We start from the raw sequence: 19,999 nt of genomic DNA, 5'->3' as shown, positions 1-19,999 counted from the left end.
ATATAGCATGTGAAAGAGAATCAGTTTCTCTTGTGGATATAGCATCCCGACATCGCAATTGATGGAGACACTAAAGTGGTACTATGACACCTCTATATCTTTATTGAAGAAGATACTTCAAAAGATAGCTATGGCATATCTATATCTTTATTAAAGAAGAGTTCCTCTACATGAAACATTAGGAAAAAGTTCCCCACTTGGTCTTATTTTTTCACGACCATCTCCATATGGTCGACCCACGCCCTTTTTCCGTACCCTTCCAGTACATCCAACACAACACTTTCTTTGCAAAGCATTTATCAAAACAAAACTCAAGCCCCGGTTAAGTATGGCCATTTCAACTTGTCCATGACCGCAGACGCGGCTATTCGAATAGATTTGACTCTGCAGAGTTTGCACACTTTCCCCACAACTATCCGGATACCTATCGTGTGGGCATCATCCCCGCATAACAACATATGCCACGGCGGATACCCGGACATAACCTTTCGCCCATCTCCACCGGCACGAGTCCTTCCTGCGGGCTTACCCCTTCCCGGCACCCCGGCGAGCATACCTCCTTTTGAGCGTATCTCCGGCGCCATGACAGAAGACCCTCGATAATCGTCCGGCTATCGGTTAAGACAGATGTATTGCCTCCTCCGAGACGCAACCCGGCGTCGGAGGTCGTCGTGACCCTCCCTAGAAAGTTATGAAGGGTGCTCCTGCCAGCTTCAACAAACTACGGCCTAAGCCCCGTCACACACCAGGGTAGTGTGGTTGCGCGATAAAAAGTTGGGACGGCGAACACTTATACACAGTCCTCCTTTGAAAAACATTTCACCCACACTTCCTTTGTTTACCAACAAACCACCATATTTCTCCGAACAACCTTGTTCAAACCTTTGCTCTTCCAAAAACCTTCTCTCGGGTAGAGTTAACTTACCCAAGGTTTTCATAAAACATTTACAATAAGGTAAGCCTTGAGGGGTTCCCATCCTATAGTTTCATGAATGGAACCAAAACATCACCATGGCCGAGATGAAGGTCATCACGCCCCTGAGGGGATGTGTGTGTGTGGCATAAAGAGGATCATACTTGCTTAAGGTAAGCATGTATAATGAGAACCTAAGAGGAAACATACTTTCAGATTTGTGGTTCCATCTATACAATTTAGATAGTGGAGTATCCCTATCCAACATACTCTCCAATATGGTACAAAGGCATACCTCTCTCGTTTTGTGAATACACCAAAATTATGACATTGATACCTCTAAACTACAAAAGTGGTGGGTGTGGTGTAAGTTACTATCTTGTGATGGAACATGCTCATGTTGAGCATACAAGATAACCAAGTGGAATAGCACGGCTTTGATACCATGCATCCCATAATCACAAAGACAATAGTGGAGTATCACCACTAGGGAGTACCCCACTTACAATCACACATAGATGACATAAATAGAGAGAATAACACACATAGAATTAAGGTGCTTTGGACATCAACAAATAACATCCAACTAGACACCAAGTCAGAGATCAAAAGATGGCTTGCCTTGGCTTATTTGTCCCTGGACTTCTTCAACTCCATCAATATAAGAATCCCAACAATCATAAATAAAATCCTCGTCCGATTCCACTTCTTCTTCTTCTCCGGAATTGTTCGCATCTATCGCCGGAAAATAAAGAAAAGAACACAATCAATCACATTGCACCAACAAAACAAACATACAACAACCATAAATTAACCATTCAATGAAGAGCTACCATACAAAGGACTTATAGATACCACAAACAACTTAAAGAGAACCCATGTTAGTTACCTAGTAAAGGTATGAGAGTATCACAACTTAGCAATTGCCTCTCTCGGTTATCACCATGGTATAAACCAAACATCCCCTAGTAGATAACATCATAAAGGGGACAAGAGCATTAATTTGACATCAAATACATTCACAAAACATTTTCAAACATTTTTGGAAAAGTAGAAAACAGTTTTCCTAACTTAATTTGCTCACATAACACAACATCCAAAATAGGAAGCAAACCATATTCCACATCATTTGAAAACTTAAGCAAAACAATAGGGCTAATGTTAAGTTGCAGAGGTTTTGTTTTTGCAAGCATAAAACAAAGGTTGCCCATTTCTAATAAAAAGAGTTGGTCAAGGGTTTTTAATAAACCAACAAGTTTTGGTCCAACAATGCATGTCACACATATACCTTACTAACAGTAACAAATATGAATGAACAGAGACTAATAATATTTTTCCTAGATGGCCAGTACTAATACAAGACTAACCCAATTGGAATCACCCAAAAATATTAAACCTACAATTTTAGGAATTTATTTGAATCTAACTGTACAGAAAACAAGATCTGTAAGCCATAAATCGTAGAAAAATCCTAAAAATATGAGACCACTGGCATTTGAAAGATATTTAAACAGAGATGCATACACAATTGGATTTGGGTTCAAACTGTTTCTGAAACTCTCACAAATGGATTGACAAGATTACTGTATGTTTATACCATTTGCTTTACCTCTGGATTTACAAAACAGATAAATGCTTGAAACTTGTTTGAGAAGATTAGGATAACAACCAGTAGTCCTATCGAATTGGAATCTCTCAATTAGGTTCAAAAATGAATTTTTGGTGATTTAAAAGCTAACAGCCATGTCTGCAGAACACACAGAAGAAGTTTAATTCACCAAGAATCGTACATAAAACATAAAATATGAGGTTAGCTGCATCTGAATGGTATTGAAAAGCTGGTTCTTACCCAATTTGTTTCACTCGCAAATTCGTTACCAAGCTCCTGGTTTAATTCGACAAAGTCAGATCTGACCAGATCTTGATCTGTGAACGATTTCAGTTTCATGAGGTCATTCGAAGTGAAACCAACGCTAAAATGAAGGTACTGAAGAGGGCTTTCACCCGCAGTTGAGTTTGCTCAAAAAGGTTTTGTAAAACGGAACAAACCTAACAAACAATGATTCTGCATGTTTAGAGAACTTTATTTCCGGAGGAGAGTCAGTAACGAATTTGAGGATGAGACCAACGCCAAGTTGTAGATATTTTCAATATCTAACTGTGGAACTTTGAATCACTCGATTTGGATCTGCACACGAGTTTTGGCGGATTTTACAAGATCGTACCAGAATCTGAAACAGCAAGATTACAGAAATTACTGCAAGGTTTTGGACGAACTTTGATCAAAAGCTTCAGATCTGAGGATTTCTGAACCTTCTCCATGCTTGGACCAACATACACCTACATCAAGATCCAATATTGTGAGTGGGGAAAAGAGAAAGAGAGCTAGATTCATCAAGGGTTAGGGGAGAAGAGAGTGAGAGGGATGCTCTCATGGTGAGGATGAGCTTGAGGGAGGGGGGGGGGGGGAGCTGCATCTTGGTGAGCTTTCCATGGCCATGGCCGGCCATGGAGCTTAGGAGGAGCAGCAGCTCGTGGTGGAGGGCAGGAGGAGAGTGTGCGGGAGTGGAGTCTGAGAAGAAATGAAGCAAAGGGGAGGAGTGGCCGGCCAAGGGCCAATTTATAGAGGGAGAGGGGTGGCTGCCTCCTTTTTGATTGGCTATGGTGGGTGGCTGCCCATTTAATGATTTGGTTAGGTGGGAGGGCAAGGCTTGTAAGAGAAGAATGTGGGGATGAAGAAATTTCAGCTCATGCATGCCAAGAGTTTGGCATGGCCGGCTACTTCTTGATATACAAGAGGATAAGCAAAGTGCAATGCCATTTCATGCATGTCGGCCAAGTTGAGTGTTGAGGGTGATTAGCCAAAAGTGGCTTGGTGATGTACTCAAATTTGGGAGAGAGGTGATAATAAACATTGGTGCCTATGTTGAAGAATAAATTACTTTGATCAAATTGTCAAATTGGCCAAGAGATGATGGTGGTGATGGTGGTTTAGACAATGGTAGAGCAAGGCTAAGAGAGATGGTGAGTGAAGTAACCATATACTCACAAGGATGAATATGGTGACACAAATATTCAATTCATGAGGTCAAGGTGATGATGGAAAAGAATAGAGAATTGAGATGAGTATGATGGACTATAAGTTGCTCTTCAAATAAGAGGTCAATTGGGAGTGGTTTGAAATACTCTCTGAGTCTAGGGTTTAGTTGAAGGGATCCCAATAGAAAGTATTAAGAGATCATCTACTTGATCAAGAATTGGAGGATGAAGGAACATTATGGGGTAGATCAGAGATGTACACAAGATGTTCAAGAGTTGTCATTTGAAATAGAACTTATCTGAAAAGTATTTAAAACACCTCAATTGTCTAGGGACAATTGGGAATGAACTCAAGTGGAATGGAATTTTAAAATGTTGAAATGAAACTAGTTGGAACATAGGAGTTCAAAATATTCTACTTACTTTCTCAAGTAAGGTAGAGTTTTTCTCAAATGTAAAATAAGCAAGAGGAAAACAAGGAATGATATAAGTACCATAAACAAGCCTTTTGTTAAAAAGAAGGCAAGATAGAAAATAATGTTTTATAAATCAGTACTTGGTAGAAATGGGATGAGAAACAAAACCCATTTCAGTTCTTTGTTTTGTTTGAAGAAATTTCTTGAAAATATTTAATAAAACTAGAAGTAGTTTTGTGATCAAAACTAGAGAAGGAAAACAATAGGGTTTTTGAGGAGGAAAAACTAATTTAGGGAGGAGTGTTCTCAAGGGTAGATGATGGCTACAAAATGTACCCATCATTCCCACTCTTGGTTTTGTGAAGATAAACTTGGATGAAAACAAACACAAGAGGTAAAAGAGGAAGAAGTGATCTGGTGTTGGAACATGGGATAGGATACCAGATCAAGTTGAATATATGAGTTGCAAGGATTGACTGAGACATGCAGGACGTGGAGGTTGAAGAGAGTGTTGCATAGATGAGATCCATGTATTGAGGCTACCAATAACAGTTGTGGTTGCTTAGATATTAACTACCAAAGTCTAGACATTTTAAGCCTGTCAACACAGATGGTCGACACGGCCTCAAAACCAACAAGGATGAGTGGGTATAAGAGAGGGATGTAGCTAGGGGTAGACGATCCCAAGTTTTGAATTAAGGATGATTGAGCTATCTTGTACCAAAAAGAGGGAAAAAAAACAAGATGGCACACTCATGTGGTCACCAGGAGAGAGGTTTGATGTAGTAAGAAGGAAAACAATTCTTTCTAAGCCACACATGTGTTTTATTTGGTGAGTTACTTGTTTAACCACTAGGGGTGTTTTTCTATGAGGTAGCTCAAGACAAAACTCAACAAGCAAATCAAGACAATTCATCTACCAACAGATCAAGGCAATTCATCTTAACAGATAGATCAAGGCAATTCATCTTAATTAGTCTATAGAAAAAGTTTTTGTTCCCCCTAATTTTTGCATTAAGGACAAATAAACAAGGTTGCAAAAGTGGGGCGTTACAGACTCTTCCACCCTTAAAATAATCTTGTCCCGAGATTACTGAGCGCAGAACTAGAGGGGTTGTAAAGCTTAACGAAAGTTAGACTCCATTCTACTGTCGGCGTGCCGTTGCTGAGAGGGTCGCAACTTCAGCTTCTGAGAGACATGATAGATTTCTTCCGAGGGCAAGCTTCGTGAAGGGTTGACTGCTCCATGAAGGTGTTGGATCTGTAGCTTCTTCACGATCCTGGCGGAGGTTCAAGACTGTGGGAGGGTTAGTGCACCCAACGGTGCTTGAGCAGGGCTGAAAACTTTTTAGGGTTAGCTTGATTTTAGTGGAAGACGAACCCTTAAGATTGTTCAGCGGGGTTCCTGAAATCATAGAGCCTCAGCCACGGGTCTTGTCGGGCGCTTTTTGGAGAAGTCATTGATCTCTCGTCTTGAGTCAACACCTTCAGATGGTGTTGTGTAGTCCACGGCTTCAAGAGGGGTTAGTGCATCCTACGTTTCCAACGGTGTGTTAGAAAGGTTTAAAATGTTAGGGTTAGCTCCAACTTTTAGTGAAAGACGAAGTCTTCCACCCTTAAGATTTTTCATCGTGCTTTTGGAAAAACTCAGAGCTTCTTCCTTGTAGTTCTTGTCTGGGGCTTCTGAAGAAGTTGTCGACCTTCCGTACTTAGTTCAATAATCTTCAGGGGTGACGTGCCGACCACAACTTCAAGATGCACTCACGGTGTTAACTCAACCATATGGGACGCGCGGCAAGTTAGTAAGTTGATGAAACACTTGGTTGGTATCCACATGAAGCAGCAAAAAAAAGTTCGTCGAAGACAATCTTCAGTTTGAGGGTCGGTGTTGACCAGTTAGGAAGTGAGCGGGTAAGTTACACCTAATCTTGATTCTTGAGGTATCTTCATGAGCTTCACTTGACGAGGAGCAGATGAACCATGTAATGTAGCTTGGCTTTGACGCTATTGTTCGCTCAGCTTGTTAGACGGTGTGTTAGAGGGTGGTTTCAAGAAGATATCCTCGAGGTTAGCGCGATTACTCCGAGGTTAGACCAAGTTAGTATGTCTTCTCGCAGAGGTGTAGTTACTCTTGAAGGTAGGGGCTTCTGCTTTCCTGGCGTAGTAGAGATGCTTCAGCTGATCTTGAAAGTAGTTAGCGTAGATAGGGGTCGCAGGTTAGGTTTTTCTGATGGTTGAAAAACAACTACTAACGGGTTAGAGTTAGAGAATTCCGTAAACCTATCCAACTAACCAGCAGTTAGCAAAACATCGGCCAGGTAGGTGAGGGTGAAAACATCTTAGAGAGGCTTCCTACGCTGGGTTATCACACTAAGAATGTTTTTAGACCTAAATAGCAAGACAAACATACACACAACAAACAGATACAAACACTCAAGGCAGCACACTATGGAACTACAAGCAATCATCATACCAACCATGATACTCTAAGTACACAAAAATTCCAATTGCGCGGGGGTAGCTCAATCGAAGCGATTGAGTTTGTCCTATCCATCCTATTGGATTTGGGGCTGGTCACATATGTTGGCGTCTTCATCTTGTTGGCATCGTCTTCAATAAGGAACCTTGTAATCCTTGGTGGTGAAGGGGCCGGGTGTTGAGTCGTTGATGTTGAGGCGGAGGAGAAAAGCGTGTAGAACTTCTAGTCTCGACATCTCGGAAACATGAGGTCTTCGAAGAGGTAGCTGTTGAGGTGCTCCCGAAGTCGAGATCTTCTCGTGACTGGCCTAAAAATTACTAGTCAAGAAACTGAGGACTTGACCCCTGACGACTGCAAAAAGTGCAAGCACATGGAGGAACAAGGTCAGATCTTTGACATACTTTGGTGAAAACCAAAGACATGATGTTATCATCCCTACATGAGCACGAATAAGTCGGCATCCAACCTTCAATAGCTGCTGTTGGAGATACGTGAGACTTCATAAAAGGTTGATCCATCTTCGACTTCGAGTCTCCAGTCTGAGTCGGGGACATCGTCCAATATGTAGGTTTGAAGTGGATGAGACAATAGAGAAAGAATTTTCAAACCTTTCTATAAAGCGGAGAGATAAGAATTTAGAAGTTTTGACTAAATAAGAGGAGTAGAAGCTATACTTCCGATTAAAGAAACAATTTGTTTCATAAATAGTTTTTCCCAAGTAATTGTTTTCCTAACTAACGTCCATGCTAACTAAGGTCTCCTAAAGTCAGGATAGCTCTGATACCAGCTCTGTGGGGACCCCGGACTAGCTGTCCGAAATTCCCTGTTATGTATACAATTCACGATCCCATGATCAGTGCGCCGTGAACACATAACCGAACTGATATCAAATTACACCATCCATTACAAAGCGGAATAAGAAAATTACAACATGGTCACATGACCAATACTTACATAATAGCCTCGAAGGGCCTATCTAAACATCAGAGTAGCATCATCACTTCAGCAGCGCACTACCCGAGTTATCTGCCATAACCCTACAGGCAACTGACTGGGAAGACGTTCCTAGCTCGCATAGAAGTCGACAACTCCTTCTTCATCTGTCGAATTTCTTCAAGTCTAGCCAAGTAAATAGCCAGGGACAAAGCCGTGAGTACATTGGAATGGTACTCGCAAACCATCAAGAAAGGTACTTTGTAAGAGTGCAAGATAACAAGTGCTAGTCTAAGATGACAAGAGGGAAGAGCTAATTTCTCTAGTGGAAATAACATGTGGAAGAGAAATAGTTTCTCTTGTGGATATGGCATGTCAAAGAGAAATAGTTTCTCGTGTGGATATAGCATGTGAAAGAGAAATAGTTTCTCTTATGGATATAGCATGTGAAAGAGAATCAGTTTCTCTTGTGGATATACCATGTGAAAGAGAATCAGTTTCTCTTGTGGATATAGCAGGTGAAAGAGAATCAGTTTCTCTTGTGGATATAGCATGTGAAAGAGAATCAGTTTCTCTTGTGGATATAGCATCCCGATATCGCAATTGATGGAGACACTAAAGTGGTACTATGACACCTCTATATCTTTATTGAAGAAGATACTTCAAAAGATAGCTATGGCATATCTTATTAAAGAAGAGTTCCTCTACATGAAACATTAGGAAAAAGTTCCCCACTTGGTCTTATTTTTTCACGACCATCTCCATATGGTCGACCCACTCCCTTTTTCAGTACCCTTCCGGTACATCCAACACAACACTTTCTTTGCAAAGCATTTATCAAAACAAAACTCAAGCCCCGGTTAAGTATGGCCATTTCAACTTGTCCATGACCGCGGACGCGGCTATTCGAATAGATTTGACTCTGCAGAGTTTGCACACTTTCCCCACAACTATCCGGATACCTATCGTGTGGGCATCATCCCCGCATAACAACATATGCCACGACGGATACCCGGACATAACCTTTCGCCCATCTCCACTGGCACGAGTCCTTCCCTACGGGCTTACCCCTTCCCGGCACCCCGGCAGCATACCTCCTTTTGAGCGTATCTCCGGCGCCATAATAGAAGACCCTCAGTAATCGTCCGGCTATCAGTTAAGATAGTGTATTGCCTCCTCCAGAGCGCAACCCGGCGTCGGAGGTCGTCGTGACCCTCCCTAGAAAGTTATGAAGGGTGCTCCTGCCAGCTTCAACAAACTACGGGATAAGCCCCGTCCCACACCAGGGTAGTGTGGTTGCGCGATAAAAAGTTGGGATGGCGAACACTTATACGCAGTGCTCCTTTGAAAAACATTTCACCCACACTTCCTTTGTTTACCAACAAACCACCATATTTCTCCGAACAACCTTGTTCAAACCTTTGCTCTTCCAAAAACCTTCTCTCGGGTAGAGTTAACTTACCCAAGGTTTTCATAAAACATTTACAATAAGGTAAGCCTTGAGGGGTTCCCATCCTATAGTTTCATGAATGGAACTAAAACATCACCATGGCCGAGATGAAGGTCATCACGCTCCTGAGGGGATGTGTGTGTGGCATAAAGAGGATCATACTTGCTTAAGGTAAGCATGTATAATGACAACCTAAGAGGAAACATACTTTCAGATTTGTAGTTCCATCTATACAATTTAGATAGTGGAGTATTGATGTCTACGGGTGCTTCTATTCTTGTAGACAGTGTTGGGCCTCCAAGAGCAGAGGTTTGTAGAACAGCAGCAGTTTTCCCTTAAGTGGATCACCCAAGGTTTATCGAACTCAGGGAGGAAGAGGTTAAAGATATCCCTCTCATGCAACCCTGCAACCACAAAGCAAGAAGTCTCTTGTGTCCCCAACACACCTAATAGGTGCACTAGTTCGGCGAAGAGATAGTGAAATACAGGTGGTATAAATAAGTACGAGCAGTAGCAACGGTGCCAGAAAATAACTTGCTGGCGTGTAGTTGATGGTGGTAGTATTGCAGCAGTAGTAACACGATAAAACGAGTAAACAAGCAGCGATAGCGATATTTAGGAACAAGGCCTAGGGAATAGACTTTCACTAGTGGACACTCTCAACTTTGATCACATAATAGAATAGATAAATGCATACTCTACACTCTTGTTGGATGATGAACACATTGCGTAGGATTACACGAACCCTCAATGCCGGAGTTAACAAGCTCCACAATTCAATGTTCATATTTAAATAACCTTAGAGTGCATGAAAGATCAATTCGACTAAACCAAGTACTAACATAGTATGCACACTGTCACCTTCACACTATGTAGGAGGAATAGATCACATCAATACTATCATAGCAATAGTTAACTTCACAATCTACAAGAGATCATGATCATAGCATACGCCAAGTACTAACACGGATGCACACACTGTCACCATTACACCGTGTAGGAGGAATAAAACTACTTTAATAACATTGCTAGAGTAGCACATAGATAAATTGTGATACAAAACACATTGCAATCATAAAGAGATATAAATAAGCACTTCACTACGCCATTCATAACAGTGAGTATGTATTCTCGTGAAATATAGCCTAAGAGACCCACACGGTGCACACACTTGTCACCTTTACACACGTGGGACAAGGAGTCTCCGGAGATCACATAAGTAAAACTCACTTGACTAGCACAATGACATCTAGATTACAAGCATCATCATATGAATCTCAATCATGTAAGGCAGCTCATGAGATTATTGTATTGAAGTACATAGGAGAGAGATGAACCACATAGCTACCGGTACAGCCCCGAGCCTCGATGGAGAACTACTCCCTCCTCATGGGAGCAGCAGCGGTGATGAAGATGGCGGTGGAGATGGCAGCGGTGTCGATGGAGAAGCCTTCCGGGTGCACTTCCCCGCTCCGGCAGGGTGCCGGAACAGAGACTCCTGTCCCCCAGATCTTGGCTTCGCGATGGCGGCGGCTCTGGAAGGTTTCTGTGGGTTTCGTCCTTCGTAATAGGGTTTTCGCGATGGAGGCTTTAAATAGGCGGAAGGGCAGCATCAGAGGGTCGAAGAGGCGGCGGCACCATAGGCTGGCGCGGCCAGGGCCCAGGCCGCGCCACCCTATCATCTGGGGCCCACAGGGCCCCCTGCGCGGCTCTCGGGTGTTCCGGATGCTTCCGGTGAAAATAGGAACCTGGGTCTTGATTTCGTCCGATTCCGAGAATATTTCGTTACTAGGATTTCCGAAACCAAAAACAGCAGAAAACAGGAACGGCACTTCGGCATCTTGTTAATAGGTTAGTTCCAGAAAATGCACGAATATGACATAAAGTGTGCATAAAACATGTAGATATCATCAATAATGTGGCATGGAACATAAGAAATTATCGATACGTCAGAGACGTATCAAGTATCACTATCCAACATACTCTCCAATATGGTACAAAGGCATACCTCTCTCATTTTGAGAATACACCAAGATTATGACATTGATACCTCTAAACTACAAAAGTGGTGGGTGTGGTGTAAGTTACTATCTTGAGATGGAACATGCTCATGTTGAGCATACGAGATAACCAAGTGGAATAGCACGGCTTTGATACCATGCATCCCATAATCACAAAGACAATAGTGGAGTATCACCACTAGGGAGTACCCCACTTGCAATCACACATAGATGACATAAATAGAGAGAATAACACACATAGAATTAAGGTGCTTTGGACATCAACAAATGACATCCACCTAGACACCAAGTCAGAGATCAAAAGATGGCTTGCCTTGGCTTATTTGTCCATGGACTTCTTCAACTCCATCAATATAAGAATCCCAACAATCATAACTAAAATCCTCATCCGATTCCACTTCTTCTTCTTCTCCGGAATTGTTCGCATCTATCGCCGAAAAAAAGAAAAGAACACAATCAATCACATTGCACCAACAAAACAAACATACAACAACCATAAATTAACCATTCAATAAAGAGCTACCATACAAAGGACTTATAGATACCACAAACAACTTAAAGAGAACCCATGTTATTTACCTAGTAAAGGTATGAGAGTATCACAACTTAGCAATTGCCTCTCTCGGTTATCACCATGGTATAAACCAAACATCCCCTGGTAGATAACATCATAAAGGGGACAAGAGCATTAGTTTGACATCAAATACATTCACAGAACATTTTCAAACATTTTTGGAAAAGTAGAAAACAGTTTTCCTAACTTAATTTGCTCACATACCACAACATCCAAAATAGGAAGCAAACCATATTCCACATCATTTGAAAACTTAAGAAAAACAATAGGGCTAGTGTTAAGTTGCAGAGGTTTTGTTTTGCAAGCATAAAACAAAGGTTGCCCATTTCTAATAAAAGGAGTTGGTCAAGGGTTTTTAATAAACCAACAAGTTTTGGTCCAACAATGCATGTCACACATATACCTTCTAACAGTAACAAATATGCATGAACAGAGACTAACAATATTTTTCCTAGATGGCCGGTACTAATACAAGACTAACCCAATTGGAATCACCCAAAAATATTAAACCTACAATTTTAGGAATTTCTTTGAATCTGACTGTACAGAAAACAAGATCTGTAAGCCATAAATCGTAGAAAAATCCCAAAAATATGAGACCACAGGCATTTGAAAGATATTTAAACAGAGATGCATACACAATTTGATTTGGGTTCAAATTGTTTCTGAAACTCTCACAAATGGATTGACAAGATTACTGCATGTCTATACCATTTGCTTTACCTCTGGATTTACAAAATAAATAAATGCTTTAAACTTGCTTGAGAAGATTAAGAAAACATCCAGTAGTCCTATCGAATTGGAATCACTCAATTAGGTTCAAAAATGGATTTTTGGTGATTTAAAAGCTAACAGCCATGTCTGCAGAACACACAGAACAAGTTTAATTCACCAAGAACCGTACATAAAACATAAAAATATGAGGTTAGCTGAATCTGAAAGGTATTGAAAATATGGTTCTTACCCAATTTTTTTCACTCGCAAATTCGTTACCAAGCTCCTGGTTTAATTCGACAAAGTCAGATCAGACCAGATCTTGATCTGTGAACCATTTCAGTTTCAGGAGGTAATTCGAAGTGAAACCAACGCTAAAATGAAGGTACTGAAGAGGGCTTTCACCCACAGTTGAGTTTGCTCAAAAAGGTTTTGTAAAACGGAAAAAATATAACAAACAGTGATTCTGCATGTTTAGAGAACTTTATTTACCTAGGAGAGTCAGTAACGAATTTGAGGATGAGACCAACGCCAAGTTGTAGAACTTTTCAATATATAACTGTGGAACTTTGAATCACTCGATTTGGATCTGCACACGAGTTTTGGCGGATTTTACAAGATCGTACCAGAATCTGAAACAGCAAGATTACAGAAATTACTGCAAGGTTTTGGACGAACTTTGATCAAGAGCTTCAGATCTGAGGATTGCTGAACCTTCTCCATGCTTGGACCAACATGTACCTGCATCAAGATCCAATCTTGTGAGAGGGTAAAAGAGAAAGAGAGCTGGATTCATCAAGGGTTAGGGGAGAAGAGAGTGAGAGGGATGCTCTCATGGTGAGGATGAGCTTGAGGGAGGGGGGGAGCTGCATCTTGGTGAGCTTTCCATGGCCATGGCCGGCCATGGAGCTTAGGAGGAGCAGCAGCTCGTGGTGGAGGGCAGGAGGAGAGTGTGAGGGAGTGGAGTGTGAGAAGAAATGAAGCAAAGGGGAGGAGTGGCCGGCCAAGGGCCAATTTATAGAGGGAGAGGGGTGGCTGCCTCCTTTTTAATTGGCTATGGTGGGTGGCTGCCCATTTAATGATTTGGTTAGGTGGGAGGGCAAGGCTTGTAAGAGAAGAATGTGGGGATGAAGAAATTTCAGCTCATGCATGCCAAGAGTTTGGCATGGCCGGCTACTTCTTGATATTACAAGAGGACAAGCAAAGTGCAATGCCATTTCATGCACGTCGGCCAAGTTGAGTGTTGAGGGTGCTTAGCCAAAAGTGGCTTGGTGATGTACTCAAATTTGGGAGAGAGGTGATAATAAACATTGGTGCCTATGTTGAAGAATAAAGTACTTTGATCAAATTGTCAAATTGGCCAAGAGATGATGGTGGTGATGGTGGTTTAGACAATGGTAGAGCAAGGCTAAGAGAGATGGTGAGTGAAGTAACCATATATTCACAAGGATGAATATGGTGACACAAATATTTAATTCATGAGGTCAAGGTGATGATGGAAAAGAATAGAGAATTGAGATGAGTATGATGGACTATAAGTTGCTCTTCAAATAAGAGGTCAATTGGGAGTGGTTTGAAATACTCTACGAGTCTAGGAGTTTAGTTGAAGGGAGCCCAATAGAAAGTATCAAGAGATCATCTACTTGATCAAGAATTGGAGGATGAAGGAACATTATGGGGTAGATCAGAGATGTACACAAGATGTTCAAGAGTTGTCATTTGAAATAGAACTTATCTGAAAAGTATTTAAAACACCTCAATTGTCTAGGGACAATTGGGAATGAACTCAAGTGGAATGGAATTTTAAAATGTTGAAATGAAACTAGTTGGAACATAGGAGTTCAAAATATTCTACTTACTTTCTCAAGTAAGGTAGAGTTTTTCTCAAATGTAAAATAAGCAAGAGGAAAACAAGGAATGATATAAGTACCATAAACAAGCCTTTTGTTAAAAAGAAGGCAAGATAGAAAATAATGTTTTAGAAATCAGTACTTGGTAGAAATGGGATGAGAAACAAAACCCATTTTAGTTCTTTGTTTTGTTTGAAGAAATTTCTTGAAAATATTTAATAAAACTAGAAGTAGTTTTGTGATCAAAACTAGAGAAGGAAAACAATAGGGTTTTTGAGGAGGAAAAACTAATTTAGGGAGGAGTGTTCTCAAGGGTAGATGATGGCTACAAAATGTACCCATCATTCCCACTCTTGGTTTTGTGAAGATAAACTTGGATGAAAACAAAAACAAGAGGTAAAAGAGGAAGAAGTGATCTGGTGCTGGAACATGGGATAGGATACCAAATCAAGTTGAATATATGAGTTGCAAGCATTGACTGAGACATGCAGGACGTGGAGGTTGAAGAGGGTGTTGCATAGATGAGATCCGTGTATTGATGCTACCAATAACAGTTGTGGTTGCTTAGATATTAACTGCCAAAGTCTGGACATTTTAAGCCTGTCAACACAGATGGTCGACATGGCCTCAAAACCAACAAGGATGAGTGGGTATAAGAGAGGGATGTAGCTAGGGGTAGACGATCCCAAGTTTTGAATTAAGGATGATTGAGCTATCTTGTACCACAAAGAGAAAAAAAAACAAGATGGCACACTCATGTTGTCACCAGGAGAGAGGTTTGATGTAGTAAGAAGGAGAACAATTCTTCCTAAGCCACACATGTGTTTTATTTGGTGAGTTACTTGTTTAACCACTAGGGGTGTTTTTCTATGAGGTAGCTCAAGAGAAAACTCAACAAGCAAATCAAGACAATTCATCTACCAACAGATCAAGGCAATTCATCTTAACAGACATATCAAGGCAATTCATCTTAATTAGTCTATAGAAATTTTTTTTGTTCCCCCTAATTTTTGCATTAAGGACAAATAAACAAGGTTGCAAAAGTGGGGCGTTACACCCTGCCTCCAGCGAATCCATCATACCAACCCCCGCCGCCACATCTCTGCGATCCCCGGCCTCAATTTGGAAATCCTCCTCGGTTAGCCATGGCGAGCACCGTTGGAGCGACAGTAGGCGGCAGTGTACGAGCCAGCGGCTCGTGAAATGTGTGGAACCCTAGACGATACGTAACACCTCGAGCAAATTGAGGGATACATATCCTCCTTGTTTCATAAACTTTCAGATCCTGGCCCATACTGCCATTCGGATCAACATAAGACACATCCATCGCATTACCTGAGCCCATGTAACATCTCAAATTTCAAATAAAGGAAGAAGAACAATTCCAATTATCCAAATTTCAGAACCAACAAAAACTTTTACTTTGCATATAGTACCCTGCATAGGACTTGTGCATTTTGAGTGATATGCCATGATGTTTGTTACTTAGTGTATGTGATGAACTCCAAAACCCTAAAGTGATCAAGTGATCATCATAAATCAAACCCATCAAAAAGAGAAAGAAATCAAATATCATAAAACCCTAAAAACCCTAACACAAGGTCTATGCCATTTTTGTAAATTTGATCCTAGACCCATCTGATCTTCACCAATAGTTGTGTTATGTTATTATAGAGTAATTACAACTTTGGGAATCAAAGATTTACCTTTCAAACCAATTTTCAAATTGGAAATCATGATCACATGAGATAATGGTCATTTCTGACTTTTATAGTCTGGTCACCACTTTGAGCCTCTCGATTTCAAAATTTCTAAACCAAACAAATTCAAGTATTTGCATGTCATCCAAGTACTCAACAAGGTGAACAACTTCTGTAAAGACCATCACCCCAAATTCATCTTGGATCACAAGTTAGAAGCAAGCAAAGAGGAGACTTTGAAACATTTGGAAGATCCCCAATTTCTAAAATGTGATCAAACCAGGCCATCCCTTGACCCCCATACACTCTAGCCATGACCAGTGATCACTCCTACACCTAACCCAAGCAAGAGCACGCCATGGACACGACCAGATCATGGCCAGCCATGGCCATGCCGGCCACGTTCCACCTCGACGCCCACCTCTCTCTCTCTGCTGCTCCAGCCCGAGCCACCTTGCCAAACACGTCGCCCATGATCTCAGGAGATCGCCCGTACCCGCCGTTGAACGAGAGGACGACGACACGACTCGGACAAAGCGCGCCCAGGACGCTCCAGGTACGCCGCCAACGGCATGGCGACGTCACCGGTGCACGGACGCGCGCGACACGGGCACGCGTCGATCGCCGTACCCCGCCGTACCCCGACCACCTCCGCGCGCCACGGTACTCTCCTCGCCACGCGGAGCCCGCCGGACATGCTCGCGTCACCCCCTAGCGCCTACCGCCGCCGGAGAGGAAGCTTCCTTCCGCCACGGCCGCGACGATGCGCGCACGGCCCCGACCACCGTACGCCTCGCATTAACTCGCCATGGACGCTCGCGGATTCGCCGTACCCCCCCGATCGTCGCTGCGTCACCACCTAGCTCTCTAGCTCGTCGGAGACGCCGCGCCCACGACGACCCGCACCATGCCCCGCAGCACCTCCTCCCGCCTATAAATAGAGCACTCCCCGGACCAAACCGAGCACACCACCACCCTCCCCTCTTCTTCCTCGACCTCCCCAGCACCTCGCCATGCTCGATTAGCCACTGCCGCCGCCCAATCGACGCCTCACCGCCGCGGAAGCCCTGCAGCAATCGCCGGAGAAGGAGGCCGCCCCTGACGACGCCGCTGCTACAGGCTGCCTCGCCGTCGTCTACACCTTCATCACGCACACTGCCAACCCTAGCTGGAGCCACGGTGAGCTCGCCGACCCCCTACCCCCGCCGTGCCGTGGCCAGTTCTCGTCGGAGACGACGATGAACGTGCGCCGTTGATCTGTGTTCTAATCCAACGCTCCAAATTAAAACATACCGTTTCGGTGACGCTGAGTCACTGACGCGCGGACCCCACCCTGTCAGCGCGCCGCGCGTCTGTGGACCGTGGTTGGCCTGAACTGGGTTGGTTTGGGCCGTTTTCAAACCTTTGAGCCCAGTTAGTTTTCCCGCCGGCCCTTTTGTTCAAATTGGATTTAAACCTTTTCAAATGAATTCAATACTGGTTCCAACTTTGAAAATCAATAGAACTAGCGTGTTGGCCCGCGCATTCGCGCGACTATGTATTTGATTAGTTGTCTACACAGTTAATTAAATTCATTTTGTATCCATGTTTTTGTTTTATCTTAATTTTCTTTATTAGTTTATATATTTATAGACAATTATTGAATGTAACATATTGATGATGACATCTGATACACGTTAAATCATTGATTAGTAGCTTATTAGAACGTCAAATAAATTAGATGTGTGTACTTATTTTATTCACGCTTCATCATTTTTAATAAATATCCTTAAATAATTTTGTAATTGATTAATTGTTGACTGGGTGATTTTTGTGTGGATCGTACAACTTAAGCTGACAATACATATATAGATGGTTGATTGGTCTTTGAACCGTAAGTTGTTGTTAGATTCTTACAGATACAATTCAAAACTGAATGAAAAAAATTAGTTGTAGTCTAACGATATGCAGAACTGTTCTCAAATGCATAAGGAAAATCCATGAATGTTGAAACAATATGTTATTTCCATTAGTTCAACTTAATTGTGTATATGTGTACTTTCATGGCTAGCTCTCGAGATCTTCAGACACCATATTATGTCTTGCCTTCAAGACAGTTAAACAAATAGTTCTTCAGTGTAGGTTGTTCCAAATAAAGTAGTATCTCCAAATAAATATGGAGTGGGAGATTGACAATTTTACCTATAGTTGGTGGTGTTTCTGCTATACTTCTTTTGATTCGTTTTGCATGCTGAAGCCATCATTGGTGACTCAGGATTCAAGCAACGTGGGCGCATTCTGTAAACATCTCCATCGTGTCGTTTCACCTGTGTTGTATTGGATGTGTCGCTTACATGCTTTCGTGCTTCTGATTAGCTGGGCGTCATGGCGTTCTCTCATGTGTTTCAAGCACCATACAGTAGAATAAGTTATAAAATAATCAACGCATAGTTTTCTTAGTATTTTTGGACATTAGAGAAAATAAAAGCAAATAGATGAATGCTAACCAAGTAGGAAAAAAGGGGGAAAACATTCAAGGGAATAACCTAAACATGGATGTTGCATCTCCAGATACTCCAAATCCATAGGCCACCTTCTCGACCTCTTGAATGCATATCAATCTACTATTTCTGCAAGCAGCAGTATTAATAATTTAGCCACCAGCCATAACATAATTTGTGCGCTTCTAGGGGATATACACATACACATCTTACAGGCATTGGGCAAGAGTAAATTGATAGTATAGATCTGAGTAAACAAAACCACATTGTTTCTGTGGTTGATTCATGTATCAACCTTAGCTGATCCATGATTGTAAACTTTGGCTACATTATACTTGCACTTTGAAAAAAAAAGCCGTGTGCATCATTTGATGCAGAGGCTGGGGCGATGCTCCCATTTTGAAAAAAAATGAGAAAGAGAGAAAACCAATTTGACGGAAATTACTCTACTGAATACTTCAGATAAAACCTAAGAATCTTCTCCGGGCGACATAGTCTTGCATGATGAAAATTCGCATACACAATATAAATCTTACTGTGCACATGTCAGATGATTACTTACCAGCACTTACTTGCACACAGATCATGATTTGCCTGCCTAGTAAAGTGGTCATAGGGAGACAGGGTGTTGTTTGCGCAACTATACGTAGTTCCTCCTCGAGCAGGCTACGCTCCTGAAGGTGTATCATAGTCTAGATGGCCTCCACGAAAATAACATCAAGAGTGTTTGTGGTATTGCTTTCCAAGGTCTCAAGTTTGTCTAGTAGAGAAATAATCGGATCAGCAATCTAGGTGCGGCCGCTGCAGAATTGAACTATATTTACCTGAAACGGAACGATCTGATATCCCGACGTTGTATGTATCCTTGCACATACATCTCATAGTCGGCGCTGACATCATCTCGACGCTAACTGCTTTCCGGCGAGGTGGTCTTCCAAGTGTGGCTCGACGTGCACCGGCCGTGAACAATTCACTGCTGATCGGTGCTTTTGGCCGTAGCAAAACACTCACGTGGTAAGCAGGCCTGATTGATCAATTGATTGATCTGGTGCTCCTTTACCAAGCTGCCTAGATGTGTTGACTGATCTGTCGTGAAAGCTTGATGCATCACGACATCTAGGGGATCGTGTGAGATTAATATTTGGAAGGAACCGGCAGCGACGGTGGAGCGCTAAAGATATTCCTGCGCCCGACCATCTAGCAGAGTCTGCGTGCGGCGGAGACGGCGGCTGTAGGAGAGGCGATGAGAGATTTAGCTTGAATCGATCCATAATAGGTTTAAACATGGAACACGGATATTGTTGAAAAACTTCGGCCGGACAAAGATAATCTTAGACGTTGTTTTTTTTATTTGACTATCCCTAGCTAATCTACACCGTTGTTTGTTTGTTGTTTTAATTATATAATAGATCTGTTGGGCTTGGCCAAAT

The sequence above is a fragment of the Lolium rigidum genome, chromosome 6 (assembly GCF_022539505.1).
Source record: "Lolium rigidum isolate FL_2022 chromosome 6, APGP_CSIRO_Lrig_0.1, whole genome shotgun sequence".
Lineage (NCBI taxonomy): Eukaryota > Viridiplantae > Streptophyta > Magnoliopsida > Poales > Poaceae > Lolium > Lolium rigidum.
The sequence above is the reverse complement of the archived record's forward strand: the minus strand, read 5'-3'. Positions refer to the sequence as shown.